This window comes from Diabrotica virgifera, chromosome 5 (genome assembly GCF_917563875.1).
Source record: "Diabrotica virgifera virgifera chromosome 5, PGI_DIABVI_V3a".
Classification (NCBI taxonomy): Eukaryota; Metazoa; Arthropoda; class Insecta; order Coleoptera; family Chrysomelidae; genus Diabrotica; species Diabrotica virgifera.
Window position 1 is genome coordinate 91,715,328 of NC_065447.1, and position 26,921 is coordinate 91,742,248.

Here is a 26,921-nt window from a genome sequence, read left to right on the forward strand (position 1 = left end):
CAAGATACTTGACTTCTCTAACGCGCTCAAAGTTAAAGTCATCGATGGTGATTTTCTCACCAATGTTGTCTCTGCTTTGGTTATTGCGGCGCATATACATATATTTCGTCTTGTCTTCGTTGATTTGGAGCCCCATCTTCTCTGCATCCTTCTCGAACCTCACGAAAGTCTCCTTCATCCTTAATCGTGTGTTACCTATTAGATCGATATCGTCTGCAAATGCCAGTAGTAAGTTTTTTCCTTCTCGATGAAATACTGTATTGGGTTTTTCGATTCTTGCACTTCGTAATATGTGCTCCAGAGCTAAATTGAAGAAATGTAGTGAAAGTGCATCTCCCTGTTTTAGTCCATTGTTTTGTTTCAAATGTCTCCGAGTATTGTTGTCGAACTCTCACTTCAAATCGTAACTGTTCCATACACATCCGTATCAACCTGACTAGTTTTTTTGGACAGCCAAGTCCCTGCATCGCTGTCCACAGTCTAGCCCTGCATACTCTATCAAATGCTTGTTTAATGTTGTAATGTTGTATTCGGAATGCCAAAGCTTAGCGATTTATTCGCCAACATTTATATTTTTGGTCCACCAACGAAACCCCGAAAGATGTTCAATGACTTTAGAGACCTTCTAACAGAAGACGAGTATGTACATTAGTACCTACAACAACTATTTTAAAAATCGACAAATATTATACTCTTTTAAAAATCATTATAATAGGCAAAATATTGAAAGTCGGAGTGAACCAGGTGGCAAACGGTAGGTACTCATGACTCAGAGACCTGGTGCGATATCAATACATTAAGAAGAACAGAAGAAGGATCCTTATGCACAATCCAACCAGCAAGAACACCGACATGCTGCATAGTGCACGGCACCAGAAGAAGATAGCCAAGAAGTACAATAAAGCACAAGAGAGGAGGGAAAATGAATTACACTCATAATGACAAGTCAATAATGGAAAATAAACAACAATTTAAAAGTATATATTTCACTTATGTTCTTCTTCTTCAAGTGCAATCTACCTGACAGAGGTCGGCAATCGTCATAGCTATTCGTACTTTGAAGACGGCTGCTCTGAACAGGTCTTTTGACGTACATCCGTACCGTTCTCTCAGATTCCGCAGTCACGATATTCTGCGTCTTTTTTCTTTCTTCTTATATGCTTCTTTTTCCTTAAATCCCTCTTTGCATAATAAGTTAGAGCAGGTTGTATCTATCTCCACGTCCACGTATAATATGCTCGAGATATTTCAATTTTCTTGTTTTGTTGGTATTTAAGACTTTCATTTCTTTGTTCGTCATTCTCAGAAACTGTTTGTTTGTGATGTGTTCTGTCCATGATACTTTCCAACCCGAATGATTCCAGTTTTTTCATTGATGTCGTATTCAAGGTCCAAGCTTCCGTTCCGTAAAACAAAGTCGAGAAAACGTAGCACGTAGCCAATCTTACTCTTAGCTCTAACTTCAAATCTCTTGTGCAGAGCCCTTTTCTCATTTTGTTAAAATTCGCTCTAGCCTTTTCTATTCTAATTAAATCGCTTATTGTATAAAGGGAATAAGTCCACTTCCGTACGAAATTAAAGTGAGATATACATTTTGTTAAACCAAAGTCGACGGATCGATGAGTCTATAAAGGAAATTTGTATCTCTCACCATACGTGAAATACCGCACGATAAAATATTTGTTGAGCGTATAAAGGGAACTAGTCCGGGAACTAGTCCGGGACTAATTACCTTTATACAATAATTTTTGTAGCGCGACCATCGTTTGTGGCATTTTGTTTACAGAGTCGTTTATTTTATTACTTCGTTTAGCTTACGTTAATTAGTTTTACGATGTATTTTAGGTCTTGTTTGTAATAATATACATTTTTTATAAATAAATTAATAATTAAACTATAAAAAAGCAGCACTAAAAGAAGCTACCTTTAAAAGCAGCCTTTAAAAACGACTTTTTGGCCTTAATCGTTTTCAAAACCAAGTTTGTTTTATAACATGTCGCTCTACTAGTCTCCTTCTACATATCACCTGTAGAACAAAATTGGATAGGTCATCCAGTTTCTAAACTAAATAGTTTTTTTTGGTTTTTCTCAAAACTAAGTATTGTGGACTTATACCCTTTATACAATAAGCGCTTCAATTTTAATTTCATGGAAGTATTCATTTGTGGAGTTAAACAATATTGAACGTCATTCCAAAATATGCATATTGGTCTACTCAATTGATATTGGTTCCGGTTATGAGAAGATTCTCGTTATTTCTTTTCGTTTTAGATATTTTCATAAATTTTGTCTTCTTGATGTTCATTGTTAGACCGTATTGTTAACTGTACATCGCTATTCTGTTCACCAGTCTCTGAAGATCTTCAATATTTTCTTCACTTAAATTTTAACATATAAATATGCATGATAGTTAAATTTTTGCAATAATTAATTTTAGAATTCGTGTAACGTTGAATAAAGTTGAGGTTGTTTTGAGAAACATAATCTACAACTAAACTAGAAAAGTTTTAATTTAAATGTCCGATACAAGGGATACTATTAAGACAACAATCTGCATTCCCATGTCTTCTTGTAACTAAGTATAATGTTCTAAGCAAACACTTTAGCACGCCATATCTTTAAACAATCCCCAATTACCAGACGTTAAAGTTATTACACAATTCAAGCTATTTACCATCCTACTCAGGATGCTGACTTGACCGAACGAACAATTTGATTTGTCTTGCGGTTTACTCTTTGACATAACAGCGTATGGTAACTGCAAAGCAATTAGTCTACGGTACTTGCGAAATACATGCTAAACTTCTCGGCCTGTCTGTTTAATCTTATTGTGGTCTCTTGAAATTCGTAATAAGAGTCAGCTTACTGTAATACTAACACTTAAACTAGTCGGGTATTTTGTTCCTCAGAAACATTAGCCAAAATTGATCTTTGGCTTTGTTGCTAATAGAAAAGTAATTAGAAACATCGTTTGTAGAATAATAGAACCGAATTGTACAATTAACAACTGTTCGCTGTTCTGCAAATATTCGATCATTGACGGATGAGCTCATAATCTTGAAATGCATAATACTCTTCTCTTGTAATGACTTTCTGTAATTTATGTCATGTTTTTCATAATGCATTACTAATGTTTTATACAATAGTTAAATACTGCATTATATTATACTGTTATTTTGAACAAAAATGTATTATACAGGGTGTTTCATTAATAATTGTCCATATAGTAACTGCAGAAACCTTAGCACAAAATACGAGGATTTAACCTAAAACACTTAAATAAAATGTGGTTCCTTACTGAGTTACAGGGTGTTTTATCTAAAAAACTTAAAAATATTTTGGTCGGCATTTTAAAACTATTATACGTATCCTTTTCACACTTGGCAGAAAGTGCGACTACTAGACACCGTATTAAATTATGATAAACAAACGTTTCTAGCTACTACCAGGGGCATATGACAGGAGATGGTGAATGGATGACTCTTCTTAAATTCTACGCCACTGAAGGAATTAATATTTTAGTGCCATTTTTATATTCTGCAATACTTTCTACGTAAATAAGATAATTTTCATTTCTTAACGATAAAGTCATTAGTTTTCGAGATATTTTTTTTGAAACGTTTATCCAGCAATCTGTTAGTTATAAAAAATTCTAACAATAAGCGTCTTTGGGGTTTGAAAAAAAATTCACGTTAGAGAGGTCAGTCCAATGACTGGACCTCTAGTGTGGAACAAACATGAGATTCCGGTAATATGCTACATTATCGGAATATAATACAAATACTACAGATATTTGAAGTTAAATATGAAACGGCACAGTTATTTTGATTAGTTTATGATATGATTCATATGATTAAAATTTAAAAATAATTTGTACAGAGTAATTTAAAACTATTTGGCGTATCCTTATCATACTTGTCAGAAAGTGTAGGTACTGTACATCCTACTATATTGAGATAAATAAACATTTCTAGCTACTACCAGAAGCGTATAACAGGGGATAGTGGCTGGTTGACCCTTCCCAAATTCTACGCCACTGACGAAACTGCTATTTTAGTGTAATTTATTGATTTTCCAATACTTTTTATGTAAATAATATACTCTTCATTCCTAACGATAAAATAATTAGTTTTCGAGACATTTGAAATTAAAAATGAAGTGACAATACATTAATCAAAATAACCGTGTCGTTTCATTTATAACTTCAAAGATCTCGAAATCTAATGACTTTATCATTACTAATGAAGAGTATATTATTTTCATAGAAAGTATTGGAGAATCCAAAAATTGAACTAAACTAGCAATTTCACCAGTGGCGTAGAATTTCGAAAGGGTCAACCATTCACTTTCCCCCGTCGTACGCCTCTGGTAATAGCCAGAAAATTTTGTTTAACATAATTTAATAGTTTGTACAGTACTTATACTTCCTGCCAAGTAATGATACGTGGAATAGTTTAAAAATGCTGAGCAAAAATTGTTTTAAATTTTTTAGATTAAACACCCTGTAACTCAGTAAGGAACCACATTTTATTTAAGTGTTTTAGGTTAAATCTTCGTATTTTGTGCTAAGGTTTCTGCAGTTACAATATGGACAATTATTAATGAAACACCCTGTATATTAAACGCACTATGGAATTACAAGAAAAAAAGTGAATTATAATTTATGTACCGGGCGGTGAATCATCAGACGGGCCATAGAAAATTCAATGGGAAATTATAAATTGTTAAATTTTACTACTCCCCTAATTATTTTACATCAAAAGTCTTGAGAAACTATTTGTACAGGACTGAAATCTGTATTAAAACAAATATACATTTAAAATTGTTCAACGAATTAAACACATTCCAAAATTTTGCAAAAATCAATACGTTCGCCAGAGTATTAGTCCAATCGTTAGATATTTGACCTCCAAAAATCATACGAACAAGCTGAATTTTTCTGAGAAACTTAATTTTGGGACTTCAAAAAAATGCAAAAAATGTTGCTACTGCTACCTACGCACTTCCCCTAAAACTTCCCCCGAAGGGGGGAGGGTGAAAAACATCGATTTAGTAATAATATGCATGCCGTACAACAAAAATTAAAAAATGTTTCACATAAGAAATGTAGTTGAGATAATTTTATTTGTATGTAGCTGAGATATTTATTAGCCCTTTTGTGGTAGAAAGTGAAACAACGCCTTAAGCGACTGGGAATTAAGAATGTCATTTACTCACTTGAAGTCAACTTTTTGTGTATCAACTCGACAAAAAAATCCGATATTTTTTGATTATCCTATTGACAAAAATCAAAATGTGTTTTAAATGTGAAAAGGGCAGCTTTCGTATCAAATTTTTTATTTTGTCTCCAATGAAGTCAGTTTCTATACAGCAGCATAAATTAGAATTGCGCGATTTTTGCCAATTTTTACGATTTTTATAGGGGCTTTTAGGGAGATGCCCGGAGAGTTACCAAAAATAACATATTTTAATTAAATTAGTTGAGACAAATAGAAGAATGTATGTAATTTATTTAATTCAATATACATGTTACTGCTATTATAAAACAGAAACAAAAATGGATTTTTGACAAATAAACATTAATTTTCACTTATAATATTTGACAAATAAACATTTTTTTTTCTGTTTTCTGACTGCAGTAAAATGTATGATGAATACATTAGGTATAATACATACACCCTGCTTTTTAGGTGTCAATTAATTTTATACACCCTTTATCTTTATAAGTAATTACTTATATTAATAGAGAATTTAAATTGAATAACCTTTTTGGACCTATTCCTTAAATGAAATAGGTCCAGATGCGGTCGTTGCATATGCGGTCAAGGTAATTTTCGTTGCAAAAGCGGTCAATCCAAAATATTTTGGCAGGTAACGTTGCACTTGCGATCAGACATTTTACTTAAAAGCTAGAAATGTAAGAAGGTCGTAAATTAGTAACCACCCGAGTTTTAGCAGGCCCGGTCGACCCTATTGAAATATTTTAATCCGCTTATCTATATTTCGAACAATAGGTAATGAAAACAGTAATGACTAAACCACAATAATCCCCTCATTACGGATTTTTGGAAAGTTTGTATTTGCCTAATTATAAAGGTTGGGGGAGAATTACCAAAATCTAAATATAAAAACAAATGCATATTATTTGTATATTGTTAGTTTGAGAAATTGTTTAGTGCAGTACGTAACAACTTTTAATAATGGAAACTTTTGAAGCGATTGAAACCACCAAGGTAAAACCTTCTGCTCTTCACGCTGGATATCAGTATCGAAAATATAGGAAGAATAAGGAAGATGTTGTAACTTGGGTATGTGTAAAAGAACGTCACCACAACTGTAAAGGGAGGATTAAGACAAAACTGACGGAATTACTCGAAGTCAACCAACACACTTGTGTCCCCGATGTAGCTCTCTTAGAAGTAAAAAAGGCTACGTACATTTCAAAAAAGAGAGCTCGAGAAGAAGACACTCCAACCCCAGACATTTACAGGGAAGAGTTCGAAAAACTATTTACAAAAGGACTCGATTTTGTAAGTGAAATTCCTTTGTATGCCTCAAGTCTACACTTTGTCGTTCAAGACATTTACAAACTGGTGTCGGACCAGAACCAGCGTCGTCTATTGAAATGGATATCCCACTGGAAATGTTGACATTAGAAGATGGTCAGAGTTTTTGTGTTTTGACGGCACTGAAGAAGGAGAAAGAATTTTATGGTTTTCGACTTCGAAAGCAAACGAAACGTTAGCAACAAAAACAATTTTTTTTGGTCGACGGTACATTTGAGAGCTCCTCCAAACAGTTTACACAAATATATACCATGCATGTTGATATGGGCAGCACTGACGACGAAACAAGAATTGTTCCTGTGTTGTATGCGCATAGGCGTAACCAGGATGATCCTAAGGGGCGGGTTACAACTACCTGAAAGGGGGGGGGGGTTACAACTACTGGAAGGTCTCTGAAGGGTATGATGTTAAGCGTATAGAGGTCAAAGTACATCCCAATGGGGGGTTATAACCCCCAAAACCCCCCTGGTTACGCCTATGTGTATGCGCTTCTACCAAACAAAAAAATGAAAACGTATAGAAGGCTGTTTACAATACTGACAAAAAACTAGGCGGATGGAAACCAACAACAGTGACGCTTGATTTTGAAGATGCTGTTATTCAAGCTCTCAAAACTGTTTTCCCATATGTTAGACTGCATGAATGCAACTACCATTTTAATCAGTCGCTTTGGAGAAACATTCAGTCGATCGGACTGACAAAACAATACATTAACGACGATAACGTTAGACTTCATTTAAGAATGTGTTCTGCATTGGCATACTTACCTTTGGAGCACATAGAAGGCGGTAGCTAATTATTCAATCTGATTCTCCGGAAGATGAAAATTTGACAAAATTTTATGATTACTTCGTTAACGAATGGCTAGAAAATCCAGTGATTAGCATGAATATGTGAAACTGCCATGGCCTCCGACACCGAACAAATAATGCCGTGGAAGGATGTAACAGCCGGTTAAACAGAACGTTAAAGAAACCTCATCCAAACATATACATTATCATAAAAAATTTAAGAAATGAAGCAGAATATTTCGATTTCATATTAAATAGAATGAACTTAAACCTAGAAAATAAGAAACGAAAGAAAATGTATATTCAACTGGATAATAGGATAAAGAGTGCAACAGAACTATTGCAGCGCTCTTGTGATATAAAATCATTTTTGGTGTCCGTGGCAAATATTCAAAAATTTCACTAAAAAAAAACATTAAAATAAAAAAAATTAAAAAAAAACAAAGATAAAAACAGAAAAAATAGATAAAAAAACTAAAAAAAAAGATAAAAAAAACAAAAAAATTAATCATGACTATGATTCATCATAGCCAGTCCTAAGCCTTGATAGTGAAGGATTTTTTTAAATGTTTGTACTTAACTAATACACATTAAATATAAAAGACATGAAAACATCTTAGGGAAGGAACTCCCATTTTTAAATTTATAATACCTACTTTTTAACATTTGACACAAACAGTAAGGTATCCAATTATTTATATAGAAATAATCAACAATTCGCTAATATTTTATTTATGTGACACTAAGGTTTATTAAATCAACTATCTTCATTTTTTTTTAATTAGTGCACATAATCTCACTAAACTCTCAAAAGAAGCAAGTTTTTTTATATCAAAATACTTTTTGCCGTAATAAAATTATTAGTAAGCATTTTCTCCTCTTATCAACGTCTATGGTAAATATTATTTAAATCTTACAAAAATTTGGTTATAGAATTATTCATGTGATAGTGGTAGAAAGAGGTAAAAATATTATTTGTTTATTAGGCAATGACCGCACATGCAACGATAAAATCAACACATTTTTGTATGACCGCAAATGCAACGATAATAGCCATGATCGCAAATGCTACGACCGCATCTGCAACGACACCTTTTATATTAGCTCTCACACGACCTTTATTCTCATTTAAAAAAAACATCGATTACATCATCGCGCCCAGATAAATGACGTGAGTGATATGATTTAATATACTTGTGGCATTAGAAGTGTTACACCCAGAAGGAATCATTTCTTGAACTTAATGTTTTGGCACCACAATGATTTATTTAAAGCTTGCAATGATATCAATATCAATGTTTTATCTTTTATAGTTTTTGTAAAAATAAAATTTTATCTTTAAATGTTTTTGTGAAAAGACCAATTTATGAAGACCGGTTGGTACAGAAATTTTTAGTTATTATTCCTCAGTCCAATTGTATTCAGTGCCAGAATGTGCCTCGAGCTCGAAAACATCAAAATTACCACCATTTTAGTGATTTTGACAGGGGTAGAATTATTGACTATAGAGATATGGGTTTGTCTTATCGCGAAATTGCCCGTATGAGAGTTATGCAAGTGTGTCGAGTGTGGACAAACGAAGGTAGAGGAACACGAAGAAGACCGACTGGTCAACCGAGGCGTACCACAGGGCGTCAAGATAGGCGCTTTAGAGTCCTGGCTCTGCGAGAACGTTTTACTACTACGAGTCAAATCGCGGACCAATGGTTTGGAGTTGAAGGTAGAGGTGTTTCTATACGTACCCTATATAGTGGCATTCAAGCCTTTGGACTGATTTCATTCCGCTCATGATAGTGCTTCTTTTAACTGCGGACCACTGTCCATCAACATTTGAATTGGTGCAGAGAACGGCAGCATTGGGTGACAGAATGGCATAAAGCAGCATTCAGCGATGAATCGCGATTTTGTTTAGGTATGCATAGTGTGACCAACTCCAATTCAGTCCAATCCGGGACAAGGCTTAAAAAAATACCTGAAATCCGGGACTTTTCAATGAAAATCGGGCCATTTTTTAATATGTATGTAGAAACTTTATATCATCGTTTTATTGATTATTTAATATTTTTAGGTTGACAATGATGTTTTTATGGGATTAAGCCACAATTGGTTGTAATGATAATTATTACATTTTTGTTAGCTTTTGATGTTTAAACTTCCAATCGAGAAATCGTTCTCAAAAAAAGAAAAATTAGAAAATCAGCTGATGTTGGATTTCTATGTAAATATAAATTTAGGTGAATATAGAAATGTAATTATCATTACAACCAATTGTGGCTTAATCCCATCAAAAATATAATTGTCAAACATGACAAAAGAAAACAGCTTCAGAACATCATTATGTTGATTACTTCTTACTATCATATTTGTTGAATTAATGAATTTACTTAAAAATGAGAAGAAAACCTCTAAAAATCAATCCATTAATATTTTAAATTGGCCCCAACGAAGAAAATATATTCATTGTTTACATTGCTTGTTTCTTAAAATATACAATTTGTCTTGCAATTAAATTTGCTTTATAACAATGACGGTGACCCACCATGAATTTTTTCGTCCCACCAATTCAGTTTCATATGAATTTTTAGAAGAATAGGGTATTCAAAATTTCAAAATAGAATTTTACCAAAACGTTGAAAATTCGGATGGCCCGGAAGCCTTGTCCGAGACGCCGGGACACAACTTCCTAATTCGGGCCATGTCCCGGATTTTTCGGGCTAGTTGGTCACACTAGGTATGCATGATGGTCGTAAAATGATAAGACGCCGCCATGGAGAGCAACGAGATATTAAGTTTTCTGTTGAGGTGCATCTACACAGGACAGTTGGAATAATGGTTTGGGGGGTTATTGCCTATGGTAGCCGATTATCACTTTTGTTTATTTGATGCAGTATGACAGATGCGCATTATGCTGATGACATCTTACAAACCACTTTACTGCCTTATCTAGACGGCTGTCGAGACGCTCTTTTTCAGGAAGACAATGCTCGTCCCCATATTGCTTGTCGAACTATGGACTTTCTCCAAAAAGCTGGCATTAATTTTTTGCCGTGGTTACCCCCGTTCAGTGGGTTTAAATCCTATCAAAAATGTATGGGATATGATGGGAAGGAGACTGTCTACTTTGCACCATCCTCCACAGACTCTGGCACAGTTAATCCATGAAATTCAAGTTGCTTGAAACGGGGTGCCACAAACAGATATCGATAATCTCATTTTGTCAATGTCCAGACGTGTACAGGAGTGTATTCAGCTAGGGTGTCGCCAAACACATTATTATTATTTTTTTGATTACATGTCAATAAAAAGTCTTGCCAATGTTATCGTTTCATTCTTGATGAAAATGTACCATGTTGCCAAAAAATTAAGTTCAAGAAATAATTCCTTCATGGTGTAACACTTCTAATGTCACTGAGTATATATTTATGTAAAAAATCGTAATTTAAAAATAAAAATCGACCTATTTAGGAATTTATTTCTAAAATCGCCCATTCACGAAAAATTGAATGTAGGTATTACTTTTATTTGCACCATACTGTATATATAAAATTTTACTTTTGATTTTACTTTATAAAATTTGACGTTTACCTGTTTAATACGGAAAATTTCAATAAAAAGGTTTTTCAAATATTTCAAAGCTTTCAATAAACAGAATTAATATCAGCGTTGGCGCAAAATTTCGGTCCAATCCTTTTTAAATGCATTAAATTTTTTTTGCAATCCTGAGAAAACTAATAAGTATTTTTAAAAAATTTTAACGCAGAATGAAAGATAACATTATTACCTAGGGCCGAAATTCCCTGAAACTATATTGTTTCTTTTAATAAGTTTCAGGGATGAAAAAAAAAAAAAGAAAATGTGTGATTTTTAATTTCAAATATTATGTCACTCAAAAGAAACTTTTTGTTTATTCTAAGGGACTTTCGGTCCGCGAAAATAATAAAATATTTTAATAGGCGTTTACTTTTTTTTTCAAAAATATTTATTAGTTTTCTCATTATTCGAAAAAAAATGGTCATTTAAAAAGCATTGGTCTGAAATTTTGCGCCTACGCTCTTAAATCTAGATTTGCTAACTAAATTAGAAGTGTATTGAATATTCTAACGGTAATCAAACACAGCTTTAAACGGATTTGATACACCAAACGTATTTGTAATGTCAAATATTGTCATGAAACCAACATTACCGACTACCAGTTATCGATAAAATAAAAATTATAAATTTTCATTTGAACATCGACCGTTTACAAACCTTAGCGTAAGTCACCTGGCAAATATTGATTACAGCATAAATCCAATTACTGCATCAATTACCAAACATATATCAAAGCGTTTATGTGCACAGGTAACATCTCAAACGTGCCTATGTGTACACACCCTGTTAGCATCATGGAAATTAACCCCAGATTGATCTTACTTTAGGATGTTGAAAAAAGTTGCTCTCGATGAATTTGTGTTAAATGTCATTTAAAAGCAGTTTTTTTCAATTACAGTATTAATTTTGAGATCATATAATATTTGAGGTGATATTTAGTTTTGTTCTGCATTATTGATGTTACATTGCACAAAATTATTTCAAATCAAGTATAATTTTTTTCATACCATCACATACAGTGATGAGATTATTGTGCTAAAAACCAACAAAATAACTCACAAGATGGAAGATATAATACGTTGTGAATCAAAAAGAGATGAAACTTGTAGAGGTGGGAAATTATCGTTAGTAACCTACAAATTTACATTATATTACATTACAGTTTCTCATTTTTAAATGTTAGCTAGTTGACTTAGTCATAATTATCATATGTATGACGTGTAGTAAAATATTTTAACACGTGGACGGACAGTGTGTCAAATGTGTAAGCATAAGCAAGTGTTGTGACACTATATATATTTTGCAAAGTGGAATAGGGAAAATGCAACGTCTATAGACGTTGTGTCACATTACGTCAATCGAAATTAGACGTCGATAGATGTTCTGTCCGTCAACGTGTTAATGGATTTATTTTCATTATTAGTTTGATTTATAACTAAAATGACTCTCCATTACCGTTTTTTTTTCTAGCATATGTATTAATTTATTCAATCATTTGGGCCCAATTCAATCATTTCAAGCTGCTTAGCTTCTTTCAAAAAGTGGATATAATATGACTATCTATAGTCATATATCCACTTTCTGAAGAAAGTTACGAAGCTTTCAGCAGGTAAGGGTGTTTATGACTCACTCTGAACGAACTGAAATATTAAATGTCTCTTCGTGTTACAGCGAAATTATTATTTTATATAATGATTTACTAAACAACTTCGTAAAAAACTTAAAACAATTTTCTCAATTAGGTATTTTCCTAGGTCAGGGATTCCCAACCGCTGCTCGTATCCCAAAAGGTTTCCTCGAAGTCACAGCTCAGTCTTGCTTTTCCGCTCTTGCTTTGCCCCTTAAAGTTACTACATTAAATACGCTGAAAGATCGAAAGAGGAGTAATGACCTTGGAAGAAAATGTAACGTACACTTCCTATATTTTTATTTCCTTTACTCGGATTTGAGTACTGAAAGTTCCTCTGCTGTCCGTTTTTCCTAGACGAATGAAAGCGGAATGTGATCGTTTCCCTTTCGTTTTCTATATTCGTCGTCTGTTGTCTTATTAATTGAAAAAGTCGCAGATTAAGGATGTACCAGTAAGAACTTTCAACACGAAAAATCTCAGTTTTAAAATACTATTTACCATTTTAATTCTTATTAAATTGGTGGATTCTGCATCTGAGATTCTTCAATTTGTAACGTACAGTGTATAAACTACTGGACACTAAATAGAAAAAAAAAACGAAATAAGAACATAAGCAGAATGGAGGCGACAAACATGGGAGAGTGTGTCAAAATAGCAGGAGATAAATCACCAATCGGTAGAATAAGTAACGGACAACCACGCAAAATATGGAGTGACAAAATTCTATGGAAGTATCAATCTGCAAATGAATTTTTTATAAAGAAGAGGAAGAAGAAGAAATATAACATGATGGTAAATAACATGTTCATCAGTGGAAACATATACTGAAGAAAAATGACAAGACTTGTTTATGTTAGAATTAAATAAGCTTTTAACAACAAGAGCGGGAATGCAATAATGAGCTGCCACTACGAGAAAACCCAAGTTACCTAATGGTTAGATCAGAAGAAATCAACGTTATAAAGGATATTGAGGAAGTTATGTTGGTGACAACTTTAGACAACATGATACCAAATGCATGCCTAAATTACTACGCCAGGTAGATATCGACTCAAAAAATATCCTGAGGTTTAATCATAAGTCGAAATAGAAAACGAAACTGAACACATTCTTAGATTTTAAAATGGAACACCTTAATTTTTTTAAATTTTTTCTGTAAACATCGTTATAGTATATTAAGTATGGAGAACGGTAAGGGTTTTATACCGATCGAAGACAATTGTTTGGAGGAGGAGCGGAGGGACGACTCCAATTATTGTCTGAGATCGGTTACCCTTAACGTTCGACATGCTTATAACGTTTTTTGCACGATTGATACCATTAGAAATTATAAAATTAAACATTTTCGTCATATTAACTATTTTCATTCATTTTATCAAGATAGATACTTTGGTTGTTAGGTAGTAACTAGGGTGCATAACAACAATGGAGAATTGAGTATTTAGTTGTCAATAATTTTAAGTAAAATTTTGATTATTATAAATTAAAATATGAGCGAAAGTGAATTTGAAGAAATTGAACGGGCTCGGGAAGAAGGGTGTTCCGCAATTATTCCGGAAAAATCCAAAATCCGTTATCAAAATACCTACCAAAGTTTTAAAAAATGGTGCCAAGGCAAGAATTTAAGAATCGAAGAAAAGACTCTATTGGCATATTTCGTTCAAAGACATATGCAGTTGAAAGCTCCTGGAAGCCTCTGGGCAGAATATTCAATGATCAAATCCACCGTTTTTCTTTATAATGGCATTGATATTTCCAAGTTTTCAACTTTGATCGCGTATTTGAAGAGAAAAAATGTTGGATACTACTAATGTATGCGATTCTGCAGGAGTTTCTGTTAGAAGTGAAACCACAGCCGAAACAAGTGGGATTTCATTAAATAATTTAACAAATTGTACTATAAGTTTCAATATTAATAAGTAATTCGTTAGTTTTCTTTATTCTTTCAAAAAATAAATTAAAATTAAGAGATTTTTTAACTCGACGGTAAGTGAATTATTTACCGTCGAGTTGGAGTACTTACCGTCGAGTTGGATTACTTACCGTCGAGTTGCTAGTAAATGTCACCTACTGACGTAAAATCTGTCACGGTAAACAGTCAAAAATGATCAATCGTGCAAAAAATAATATAATTAATACAGCACATTAAGCATCTAAAATAACAGTGCATTCGTATGGTTCAAATGCATAATAACGAACCCTCTATCAACCTACGAAAGCAAATTGTCTCTGGAAGTATTTAAGAACAGTAACTGTTACAAATGAACTTTTACAAATACAATTGCCTTAATATATACAGTAAAAAGATGGAAAACATAATACATTGTAATGTAAAAAGAGATGAAACTGGTGGAGGTGGAAATTATCTACACTGCGGTGCAAAAAAATTGATCCACTAAAAATTTGATAATTTTTGATGTTTTGAATTTCCTAAACCTATTGTCCGATTTAAGTGATTGTTTTCCACGTTATAGCCTTATCCATTGACAATATCGATGTAATAATATTGTTGCTAGACAGTTAAACTGTCATTGTATACCGGGTGTACGAATCAAACTGTGTTTTTTTCTCAAAGTTCGCATCACCATGTGGACTATTTTAGCATTTATAAAATACTAAAATTAAAACCCAACTATAGCCTCAGGTTTTCTTAACATTTTGTATTTCGATTCATTCGCTTATGTTAAATAATAAAAAAGTTAGGTACTTTAACAACTGGCCATGTTCGTCATCAGTACAGGGTGTTTATAAAAAGTGCGACAAACTTTAAGGGGTAATTTTACATAAGAAAATAATGACAATTTTTTTATAATCATATGCCCGCAAACGCTTCGTTTCCGATATACGGAATGTTCATTTTTTTTACAAACTGACGATTTATTTATTGCTTTAAAACCAGTTGAGATATGCAGATCAAATTCGGTGGGATCAAACGTAGTTATCTAATTTTAATTACTGTGATTTTATTTATGGTTTTTGTTTAGACAGTGACAGTAAAAACCGTATACAGAAAGTCCAGAATGCGTGTATCAGGCTTGTTTATGGTTTGCGCAAATTTGATCATATATCACATTTATATAAGGATGTTAATTGGCTTAAAATGAATGACCGAAGGACTCTTCATTTTGCTACCTTTTTATTAAATATAATAAATAATCCTACTTCACCAACTACGATTATGGAACGCCTTATATTTCGTAACGATATACATAACCTTAACATCAGAAACAGGATTGAACTAACAATGCCTCAACATAGCACCGCTATATTTCAGAGATCTTTCTCATATAATGCTGTTAAAATTTTTAATTCCATTCCTAATGATTTCCTCCCATTAAATATAAATACCTTTAAAGTAAAATATAAAAAATACCTGTTAAATATGTCATAATAAGTAAACAGTTCTTAAATCTTAAAAAACCAACTAAATTAATAAATTTTAATTTATTAGCTAATTTGTAGACCAAATAAAATATTTATTCAATGTTATTATTAATTGTCAATCCGTAATTTTATTTTATCAGTATAAATTAACATAAAAGCCTTTGTGTAACTTATCTTATAAGTGACAAAAAAATATAAATGTATTAGGGTTCTGGTTTGGTTCAGTTGAGTAGCCTTGAGCTAGACTTGCGCCAAACCAGGACATGATAGGGAACATTTTTTTTTATTATTGTAACTGACTGTAATTTTTTTCCCTTAAATAAAGTCCTTTATTATTATTATTATCATATTATTATTGCACATTTTTTGACATACAATTAAGAATTTTATATTCACCATTGGCGTGCGTACGGGTAATATTATCGGTCATAATACCCGTTTGCACGCCACTGGTGAATATTAAATTCTTAATTGTATTTCAAAAAATGTGCAATAACTACGTTTGGTCCCACCGAATTTGATCTGCATATCTCAACTGGTTTTAAAGCAATAAGTAAATCATCAGTTTGTAAAAAAAATTGAACATCCCGTATCTCGGAAACGAAGCGTTTGCAGACATATGATTATAAAGAAAATTGTCATTATTTCCTCATGTACAATAACCCCTTAAAGTTTTGTGCAAATATTTTAGAAACACACTGTACTGATGACGAACATGGTCAGTTGTTAAAGTACCTAACTTTTTTATTATCCAACATAACCGAATGGGTACACGACAATTAGACCGAAATCATTAGACCGAAAGCAGTAGACCGAACTCATTAGACCGAAAAGCAGTTTACCGAAACCGTACTAGACCGAACAGCATTAGACCGAAATGGTACATAAATTAAAAAAGATTACAGTAAACTATGCTAAGATTTTGTACATCTGTCTTTTTGTTTATTGTATTTTTTTTGTAATATTTTATATACAATGCGTCCATAAAGTAAAGCATAAATTCGTTATTTCGTAAACCGGCGACTTTAAGGAAAATCCCGAACGAGGTCGATTTTTGTTTTTAAATTACGATTTTTTGGCATATATATGATACTAGTGACGTCATCTATCTGGGCGTGATGACGTAATAGATGATTTTTTTAAATGAGAATAGGGGTTATGTGATAGCTCATTTGAAAGGGTGTTCAATTCTCTATCTAATAATATAAACATTAACATAATTATTTATACAGGGTGTTCAAATACTAAAATTAAAATAATTAAAACAAGTGAGACAAAAAGAAGAATATATGTAATTTATTTAATACAAAACACATTTTACTACTGTCAGAAAACAGAAAAAAAATTATTTGACAAATGAGTGGCAGCAGTTTGACAATTGACAGGTAGGTGGCAGCTTTAACATTGAATTTAAGCGAAAAACAATATTTATTTGTCAAATAAACGTTTTTTCCTGTTTTCTGACAAGAATAAAACGTATTTTGAATTAAATAAATTACATACATTCTTCTTTTTGTCTCAATTATTTTAATTAAAAAAATGTTTTTTTGAACACCTTGTATAAATAATTATGTTATTGTTTATATTAGTGAATAGAGAATTGAATACCCTTTCAAACGAGATATCACATGACCCCTATTCTCATTTAAAAAAATCATCGATTACGTCATCACACCCAGATGGATGACGTCATTAGTATGATATGTATGCCAAAAAATCGGAATTTAAAAATAAAAATCTACCTGTTTCGGGATTTTTCCTTAATGTCGCTGGTTTACGAAATAATGAATTTATGCGTTACTTTATGGACGCACTGTATGTATAGACTGTGTAAATTGTTACTCTGTACAGTTTGATATGAAATAATTTTCATCCGTTAAACAAATTAGTGAAGGTAAAATTAAATTAAGGGTAGAGTGACGTTAACACCATTTTAGCTGTTTATAATAACAATCCAAATAACATTTAGTTGTAATTACATTAGTCTTACCTCTTTTACTGCGACAAGTAAAAAGAACTGCTTTTCGGTCTTCTGCTGTTCGGTCTAGTGAGGCTTCGGTAAAGTGCTTTTTCGGTCTCTTTACATTAAACCAGCGAATGAATCGAAATACAAAATGTTAATAAAACCTGAGGCTACAGTTGGGTTTTAATTTCAGTATTTTATAAATGCCAGAATAGTCCACAGGGTGATGCGAACTTTGAGAAAAAAACACAGTGTGATTCGTACACTCAGTATACAATGATAGTTTGACTGTCTAGCAACAATATTATTACAGAGATATTGTCAAAGAATAATGCTATAACGTGATAAAAAATCACTTAAATCGGACAACAGGTTTAGGAAATTCGAAACATCAAAAATGACCAAATTTTTAGTAGATCGAATTTTTTGCACCACAGTGTACATAAACGTAAAAATTAACATTATATTATATAGTTTCCCATCTTTAGACGTATTGGAGGAGTATCACAACTGTCAATGCAATGTTAATTTATACGCTTATATCGATAATGTCCACCTCTACTAGTTTCATCTCTTGTTATTTCACAATAGATATTTTCCATCTTTTGCGTTATTTTGTCGGTTATTATGCTCATCACTGTATACAGTTTCTATTGCTTGTCGTATTTCTCCCTCTTTTTCCGGTATTTACGTATTAAAATCAGTGAAAAATAATTAGAAACAAGAAACAAAGATATCTGTTAATACGGTATGCGGCAAAATAAACAGTGCTAAAATGCGTGTGCCTCAAATTTTTATGTGTCATGCACCGAAACGTATAGAGTGGTTTGCGAACGTCGTTATAACGTATGTGAATGTCGTGTTAATATTAGGTACCTACTTCAGGATGGTTCTCTGTTTTGCCGACAAAATTTTATCGTACAGTACCTACTATTTTCAGTCATAAGGATATGGGCGCGAAAACGGTCGAAGCTTAAAAACAACAATGGTTTCAGCAGGACGGGACAACCTGTCACACGGTCAGGGAGTCTCCTCGAATACTGCTCGATCATTTTGGGAGATCGTCACTTACCAGTCACCGGGACTAACGCCACCTGATACGTACATATATGGGGAATACTGAAGGAGGCAGTCGAATCCACCGTCTGACCATCCGGAATTGCGAACTAGAATTAAATATTTTTTCATGACAGGGGGCATCTTTAACATCTGTTTTATCGGAAACTTCGTCAAGAATAGTATTTGCAAGGTAATCATGTATACTAAATAATACATAAATAATCAAAAAAGTTTCAATATTCATTTCGGTACTGATAATTTTGCCGTATAGTGCATATCGTGTTAAATTTCGTCTTTCATTATTTTTAAATATACTGTCTTATTCCACAGCTTATATATTATTAGTGATAATTGAAAATCAGCTTAAAACAATTCTAGTGTAGTGACGCTTCCCAGTGTAACCACATGACATATTCCTACGGGTATGAACCGAAGATATATCTGTCGATAGTTTCTCTGAGTGTGTATGTTAACCACAGGAGACCGATTTCAAGCGGTGTTTCCAGGATTCCACTCTGGTCTCACTACTGCTTACAACCCCTGAGGGTGCTACAAACACGGCACGTTCTTGATATACCATCGACCTGGCTTTTATTGTTACTTTAGTTTTTTAGCCGCTTATGGCAAAAAACATAATTCATTATGGTAATACGTGGGTTATGTTAAATTACGATTTTTAAAGAATTTTACCATATAAACGTGTAAACTAATGTGACTATCGATGTATGTAGGACAACTCTTAATATAATTTTAGATCATGTATTATAATACGGTAACAAAAACTGAACTGCCAACTAGTCTACTAAAAAGTAAATACTACAAAGTTCTCTAATAACGTTTTTTTGCCATAGCTCTTTTTAGCCGATAACCAAGCGGTCACCCATTTAAGTATTAACCGCGCCCGATACTGCTTGACTTCAGGGATAACGGGATAACGAGAACCGGTATATTGAGTGTGGTATAAGGGTAGGGCCGTTGCCGATTATACATGAAAGAAACTTGTTTTTAATTTTGCTTTACCCTTTTCTTACTGGAAATTAAACTTCCGTAAAAATTCACTAATAAATTGTCAGTACTTAAATATCTATCACTTATGAGCGTAGTACCGAGGCAACAAAATAACGTTTACAAAACGTTGAAAAGACGTCATAATTATCACCACACCACGTCAATTTATCACGTTTTTTCGACGTCGAAAGTCACGTGAATATGTCCCACCGTGACGGATGTAATTTTTATTACGTTTTATTAACGTGGTATCAAAAACGTAGTTTTTATGTCGTATTTTTAGATTATTTTTCATTTTATGGTTTTAAAAATACACAATAATAATTAATCGCATGGGCATTGTTGATTGTTGGTATTGCAATTTTTCATTTAACTGTTTTAAATTTAGCTTATAGGCTAAAACTAAGACCAAATGAGACCTTATAAAATGCATAGCATTACAATCAAATTACAATAATTACCCTCAACGCAACATTATAGAACTCTCACTTTTTATATAGGTATAGGTACTTACTGTGTCAAAACTGAAACAACATATAAACTAATAAATAATTTATTAACAAATTATCCAGCATAATATCTTAATTTAACGTAACGCTTGTCCATTAAATCAAAAAGAATTTTGAACAACACATAATAATTAGTTCATTAACAGAAAATAAACACCAAAACACCAAAAGTCTTATTTTTACCACACAAAGCACGTAAACAATAAATGAAGTTTGGAGTCAATGTCATGTCAATATACAACATTACCAGGGTTGCCAGGTCAGTTTTTATTTTTTTTTTAAGTTTTGCTTCCAAAAATCAGTAGAAATCAGTATCCTTTTAGGTTATGTAAATACAGTAAAACCTGTGTTATCGGCAACATGTCAAAATCGGCCAACTGTACTAACGGCCAGTTTAAAAAATCTTCATATTTTGAAGATTTCCTTATTTAAATAATCCAATAATACCAGGTCATAATTATGACCTGGTATATACGGACGCTGCCAAATCTTGTACTTTTAAAGCTTATTTCATAGAAATTTACCTGTTAATAACGGCCAATATATGTTGATAGATTTCAATAGTTTTTCAGTAGGTCAGTAATTGGAGTTAAAATCAGTAGGTGTACTGAAAAATCAGTATACCTGGTAACCCTGAACATTCTAAGCAGTAACTCTAAAAGCTCCTCCCATTTTTGTGACGTCAGACTTGGGCTGTCTGAAATGAAAACGTGTTTTTAAACTATTTTAACGTCATTAATCTTACGTATTTAAAATCACCTACAAAAGATGTTTATACGACGTAATGTTCAAACACGTGTACGTGTAGATATTCAACCAAAAACTGACGTTTCTTCGACGTTATTGACGTCACTTGGTTACCTGAATAATAACCGGAAAAATAACGCAAAAGATAAAAACATAATACGTTGTAAAATAAAAATAGATGAAACTAGTAGAGGTGTAAAATTATCCATAGCAACCTATAAATATACATTAAATTCGTTCGCGGGAACCCTGGACAACTTGTCGCTGACAACTCCTAACCTCGCCTAATATAAATAATACCGTTGATAGATATTATAGTCTCTTCGCTAAACTCAGACAACACTGGATAGTGATTTTAGTAGATAATTTTTTTGGTTTTGGCCAATTTGGCCAAAATTGGCAAAATTACTAACTATTTAGTAATTATTAATTATTTAGTAATTATTTTTTTTGCCAATTTTACCAAATTGGTAAAATTACTTATTAAAATTACTAGCCAATTGTGTCTGAGTTTAGCGAGCTGACTATAGATATACAAGGTATTTTACTTTTAATTAATATTAATAACTTATTATTCAATTATACTAGGTAAATATACCTGGTATACTTATCTACCAACTAACGGTATTATTTATATTATTTTAGTGCCCATGCTATTTTCTGAAAATTTATCATTGACTAGTCGCCGACAGGTCTCTGCGAACGCAACTCTATACATTACATAGTTTCCCACCTTTAGACGTCCGTGGCCTGTCACAGTGGCAGTTGTCATACTTCTCCGATACGTCTTAAGATGGAAAACTATGTATTTGAATTTGAATCGGTAAGGGGGATGGTAGAGAAAATAGTGAAGGAGTAACGGTGGTTGAACAAAATCCAGAATTATGTAAGATAAAAGAGAAGAAAGAGCTGGAGCAAGATGTAGTTCAGTCAGGTATCGAGGAGGTACAACTGGTCCTGCATGGGTAGAATACAGGCCCAGGTCCAGGTTTATGTCTTGCCAGCTGTTTGTGCTGAATAGGTATTAATGATATTAAACAACGTTAAATTATCTAAATTATCTTATCTAGCACTAAGATTTTTCTAAGCTTTATTATTTTGCTCTTTATTTTTTTGTTATATGAGATCATTGATATCCTTACTTACAATTTTACATTTTTACATTTTAGAAGAAAGGTATACGTGCCTAGTCTTTTATTACTAATCTTAGCATCTGTTTAATTTTTTCATTATCATGATTAATTTTAATTGCCATTTTATACAGTAAACCTCTTAAATATTAATGTTTATAGTTTTTTTTTTGCCAACTTCACTTTCGTTCGTTAACCTCACTTTCGTGAAAACTGGTATTGTATTCTGCACCTTCTTGGGACAAAAACAACATTCCAACAATCGATTAACTTAAAATAATCTTGTGGTTCCTCTTTTAAATCGATAAGAGGTCTCGGTAAAGGCCAGTTTATTTTGAACCAGTTTCTTTTAAACATTTAGCACTGGAGAGAGTGTAGAAAATTAAAGCGTGTTTTTTTTTGTGTTGTCCGATATAAAATAATTATAATTTATTGTGTAAATAGATAGTTTAATAAAAATAACTTCTTTTTTCAAAGAGCTGCATCAATTACAAGAATTAAACTACATTGAAGATTCCTTTAGAGGAAATGAATCAACAATGCTTTTCTGTCCCTTCGATTTGAAAATTATCGTAAGTTACAAAATGTAACTCCATATAGCAGTGTATAACATTTATTAAATAAAAAATGTTATTAATATCGTCCATCTAGATGTTTAGAATAAGGACGCAGTTTCAGCAATAAAAACAATAAAGGTTGGTAATTGCTTTGAAGCTCTATGATAGCTTTATCCGATTTTCTTGTCAGTCTCTATCTTCCGATTGAAATTTTTTAACTACATGCTACAAAATTTCTACAGGTAAAACCTTGGTCTAGAAGTTTTATTGTTCGATTATAAGCACTGTCCAAAATGACAATCCTAAATAAAGTTTCAACCAATATAAGTTTACGTAGGTAGTAAATTTATCCAAATACAGGTACTATAAAATGGATCTGCCACTTAAATTAGGTTATACGCTATGAGCTTCGCTGGAATCGCCAACTAGCGGATTACGAGTTCAACTTTTGCCGGAAATTTAATGAGAAAATTATTGCGAATAATCAGCCCTGTGATGGATGACCGAAGTTATCATTAACATAAAGTTATCCTGTAGTTATGTTATAACCATCGAATTGGTGTGATGTATCATACTTAACTTAACTATTTGCGTTATTTCTTGACAGTTCTTGAGTTATCTGGTCACTTTATAACGCGACGTTAAACCTCAAATTATGAGATAACTCTCTAGTTATAGTTGTGCAAGGTTAGGTTCATCTTTTGACTTGTTTTTAGACAGAAATCAAGTGAATTTCAATGCTAGTAATTTAATAATTAAGAATAGAAGGGTAATACAATTTTAAAAATTATACAAAAATCAAATCGAAAGATATAAGTTGAAATTTTATTTTAAGTACCTACTGAGCTTTCTATCCAGAGTTGCCAGATGATATTTTATAAATCCCCCACTTAGAAACTGAAATTCCCTGAAATTGAAGCTCAAATACCCCAAAGTCCCCAAATTTAAATTGTTGCCGCATTTTAATAAATTATTAGTCAAATGAAGAGAACAGTAAAGCAAAATCCATACTACAATATCAACGAGGGCCATGGAAATAATTCATAGTTCCTATCGTCTTCGATTATATGGGAGTATAATATATAGTTCTATGTACATTTGCAAATTTAATTTACCATGACCCCTTAAAATCATCCATAATTTTCCGCCCCCAAAAAATCCCACTACAATTTCTGCTTAGAAAAATTTCAATAGACGCTTTCAAATTAACCCAAAATTTTGGGAAAATACACCAATCTGGCAACCCTGCTTCTATCTACCGTTTGAAAGCAACTTAGAAACACCAAGGAACCCAAACAGCTGTTTGCTGTTCGGTCATCGGCGGTAGCCGACGACGGGTATGTTCGGAACAATCTCTCGCGCTCACTCCAACTTGTACTATTTGTACATAAGGTTCTCTTTGTTACTTCAAAATTTGTTCCTCAAAACTTCTTTCTAATATAACGTTGATGATATAGCTATCTCATAACTGCGAGCGATACATCACACCAAATTTTACCTATACAGTTATGGGCACGTTATTCCTGAGAGTTATTTTAACTTTAACTCAAACGTTAAACTTAACTTCGGTCATCCATCACACGACTGAATAGCCAATAATTGTTTCAGATTTATTATTTATTTCTTATCATGTAATATTTACAACAAAAAGAAGTAATTAGATTATGTTTTTTTAAGATTTTGCTTATTATTTTGACGTATTGAATGACGAATATTAGTTTCCTTTTTTCCTACTTCTGACACTTTGGCAATAATTATCATGTAGATGGCGCTTAGATTAATAGATTAATTATATTTAAATGCAAAAAAACAAATTTTTATATTTAAACGTAAGTTCATTTAAGGTAAAAGTATAATATGCCGCAAAGGCCAACTAATGTTTTTTCCAATTAATGTTTTTAATTTCAATGTTTCAAATTAATCACTTTCACATTTATGTCAAATTTTCAGCAAACGTTCACTGACTTGTCATTACTAGTGCTCACGAACTTTTAAATATCCCCTCTACTTACGAGCTCACAGCGGATACCAGTATACATACCAGTAGTACAGTAATCTATGAGAACGTAGGGCTCGGTGTTACTCATTAAATTGACAATTACTTAAATGGTTTGAGACACTAAGACACTCATAAACTCAAGCAGCAGAACAAGCGTACGTAACAATATATTCATCTGAGAGTTAACATATTGAAGACTAAAATATGTTTTAAATATATTGTTTTCTAATAGCCTCGTTTTGTTCCAGGTACAACATATTTTGTTACTGGCTGCATTACAATTGAGTAAGTAATCCTTTTTTATATTATTACCTAACTACTTCAACTTAGTTAGCAAAACATGGTTCATTTTAACATCAAATTTTTTGGTTGTTATTTTATATGGGATTAAACCGCAAAAAACATAAAATAATAAAACACACACAAACACTTTGAAAAATGCAACAAAGAAATCATTTCTGAACAATAATTGTTGGCAAAATTTTTAACTAAATACGTATTTTCTGAAAAAAAAAAATATAATAAATATACCGACAATCATAAAATGTATAAAAAAATAAAACAATAAAAATGTGCATTGGGGATCGAACCTGCGTATATTAGGGTTTTTTATTTGGAATTAACGCACATTACAACTTAGCCACTTAGACGCACGATTCATGTGGGAAGATACACCAACTGAACGTTAAACTTTTTGACAGTTGCTTTTTCTCATTTTTCAAATTAGTTTGATTTTAAAAATAAAATATTGAAATACAACAAAACATAGAGTAAGAAAACAATGTATTAGATAAAGATTGGTAGAAATTTTGTTGGTAATCGACTTATGTAAATCAAAGCATTACCTACTAGACTAGGTCGGTACATTTTACATTTTCCAAATAGATACCTACGTAATTTTTTATTACAATACTGAAACATTTACAATTACGTACCTGTTGCTTTTAAAAACTATAAGTCCCAGGTTTTTTGTAAAAGGTATATTTTAAAATACCCTAAATAAGGGTCACAATACAAAACGTTTTCGGATTAAGAAATCCATCATCAGTGTTTAAAAGCCCTAAAATGAAGTATAACCTAATTAATTGAGATAAAAGTTAAAAATCGACAGAGGTTTTAAAAAACAAGAGGCCATACTTACAAAAATTGCATGCCTGAGCCACCAAAATGTATTGGGTAAAAACCCTTTAAATGTAAACGATTTAGTTGTTTTACATATTTATATAAAATTCATGTGATGTCAAAGATATGCCTGGATGTTACCCAGGGTTTTTTTGGAGAAAACCTCACATATTGGATTTCAATGGCCAACTGACAACTGAATTCAAGAGCAACCCAAAAAGACATTAAGAACTGTCAATGTAACCTAGTTATATCATTACTTCAGCCACAACGTTTAAAGATTATTTTAATGTTTAAATTAAAAAACAGTATCAAATTTACCTAATATGTTGGAGTTAAAGCTGTTGAAAAAAAGATGAAAAAATTTTTCCTCGAAATAATCCTTAATTAAGTATTCAAAGAGGAAAATAAAATGTTTACGTTGCCAGAAGTTATGCAGTCAACAATACCAATAGATGTTGTATTAGTGGTATAAAATCAATACAATTAGACAACTAATGGGAAAGGCCTTATACGTATAGACGTCTGGGAACATAAAATTTTATGTAATGTGTACATAATATGTCTACAAATCTAAGAGTATTAATTGAAGGATAATTGTTTGATGACTGATAACTTGTTTATAAGTCGACCCAACATAAATTGGATAAAGATGGAAAAAGTAATATGATTATTACTTATAGAAATACTATTTTTGTATCTGACTAAAAATGACACTAGAGTAGCTTGATGAAACTAAGTCCTCCAGAGACCTGACATCACATTGGTTGTAAATGAAGTGATCATAAAATATGGGGTAGTTGAAGGGTATGAAAAGTCTGACAGAATACGTTGTGATATTGGACCATGAAATATGTGTAGTGTG

The 26,921-nt window shown here is 32.3% G+C and overlaps 1 protein-coding gene across 1 annotated transcript in view; it reads left to right on the top strand.

Annotated features, from left to right (window-relative positions):
• LOC114339971 (uncharacterized) overlaps window positions 1-26,921 on the top strand; it is a 1,137,809-nt gene that overhangs the window by 282,561 nt on the left and 828,327 nt on the right. The window contains exon 3 of the mRNA XM_050651968.1: window positions 25,183-25,219. The gene's annotated coding sequence lies outside the window, so the exon portion shown is untranslated. The remainder of the gene's footprint in view (window positions 1-25,182; window positions 25,220-26,921) is intronic.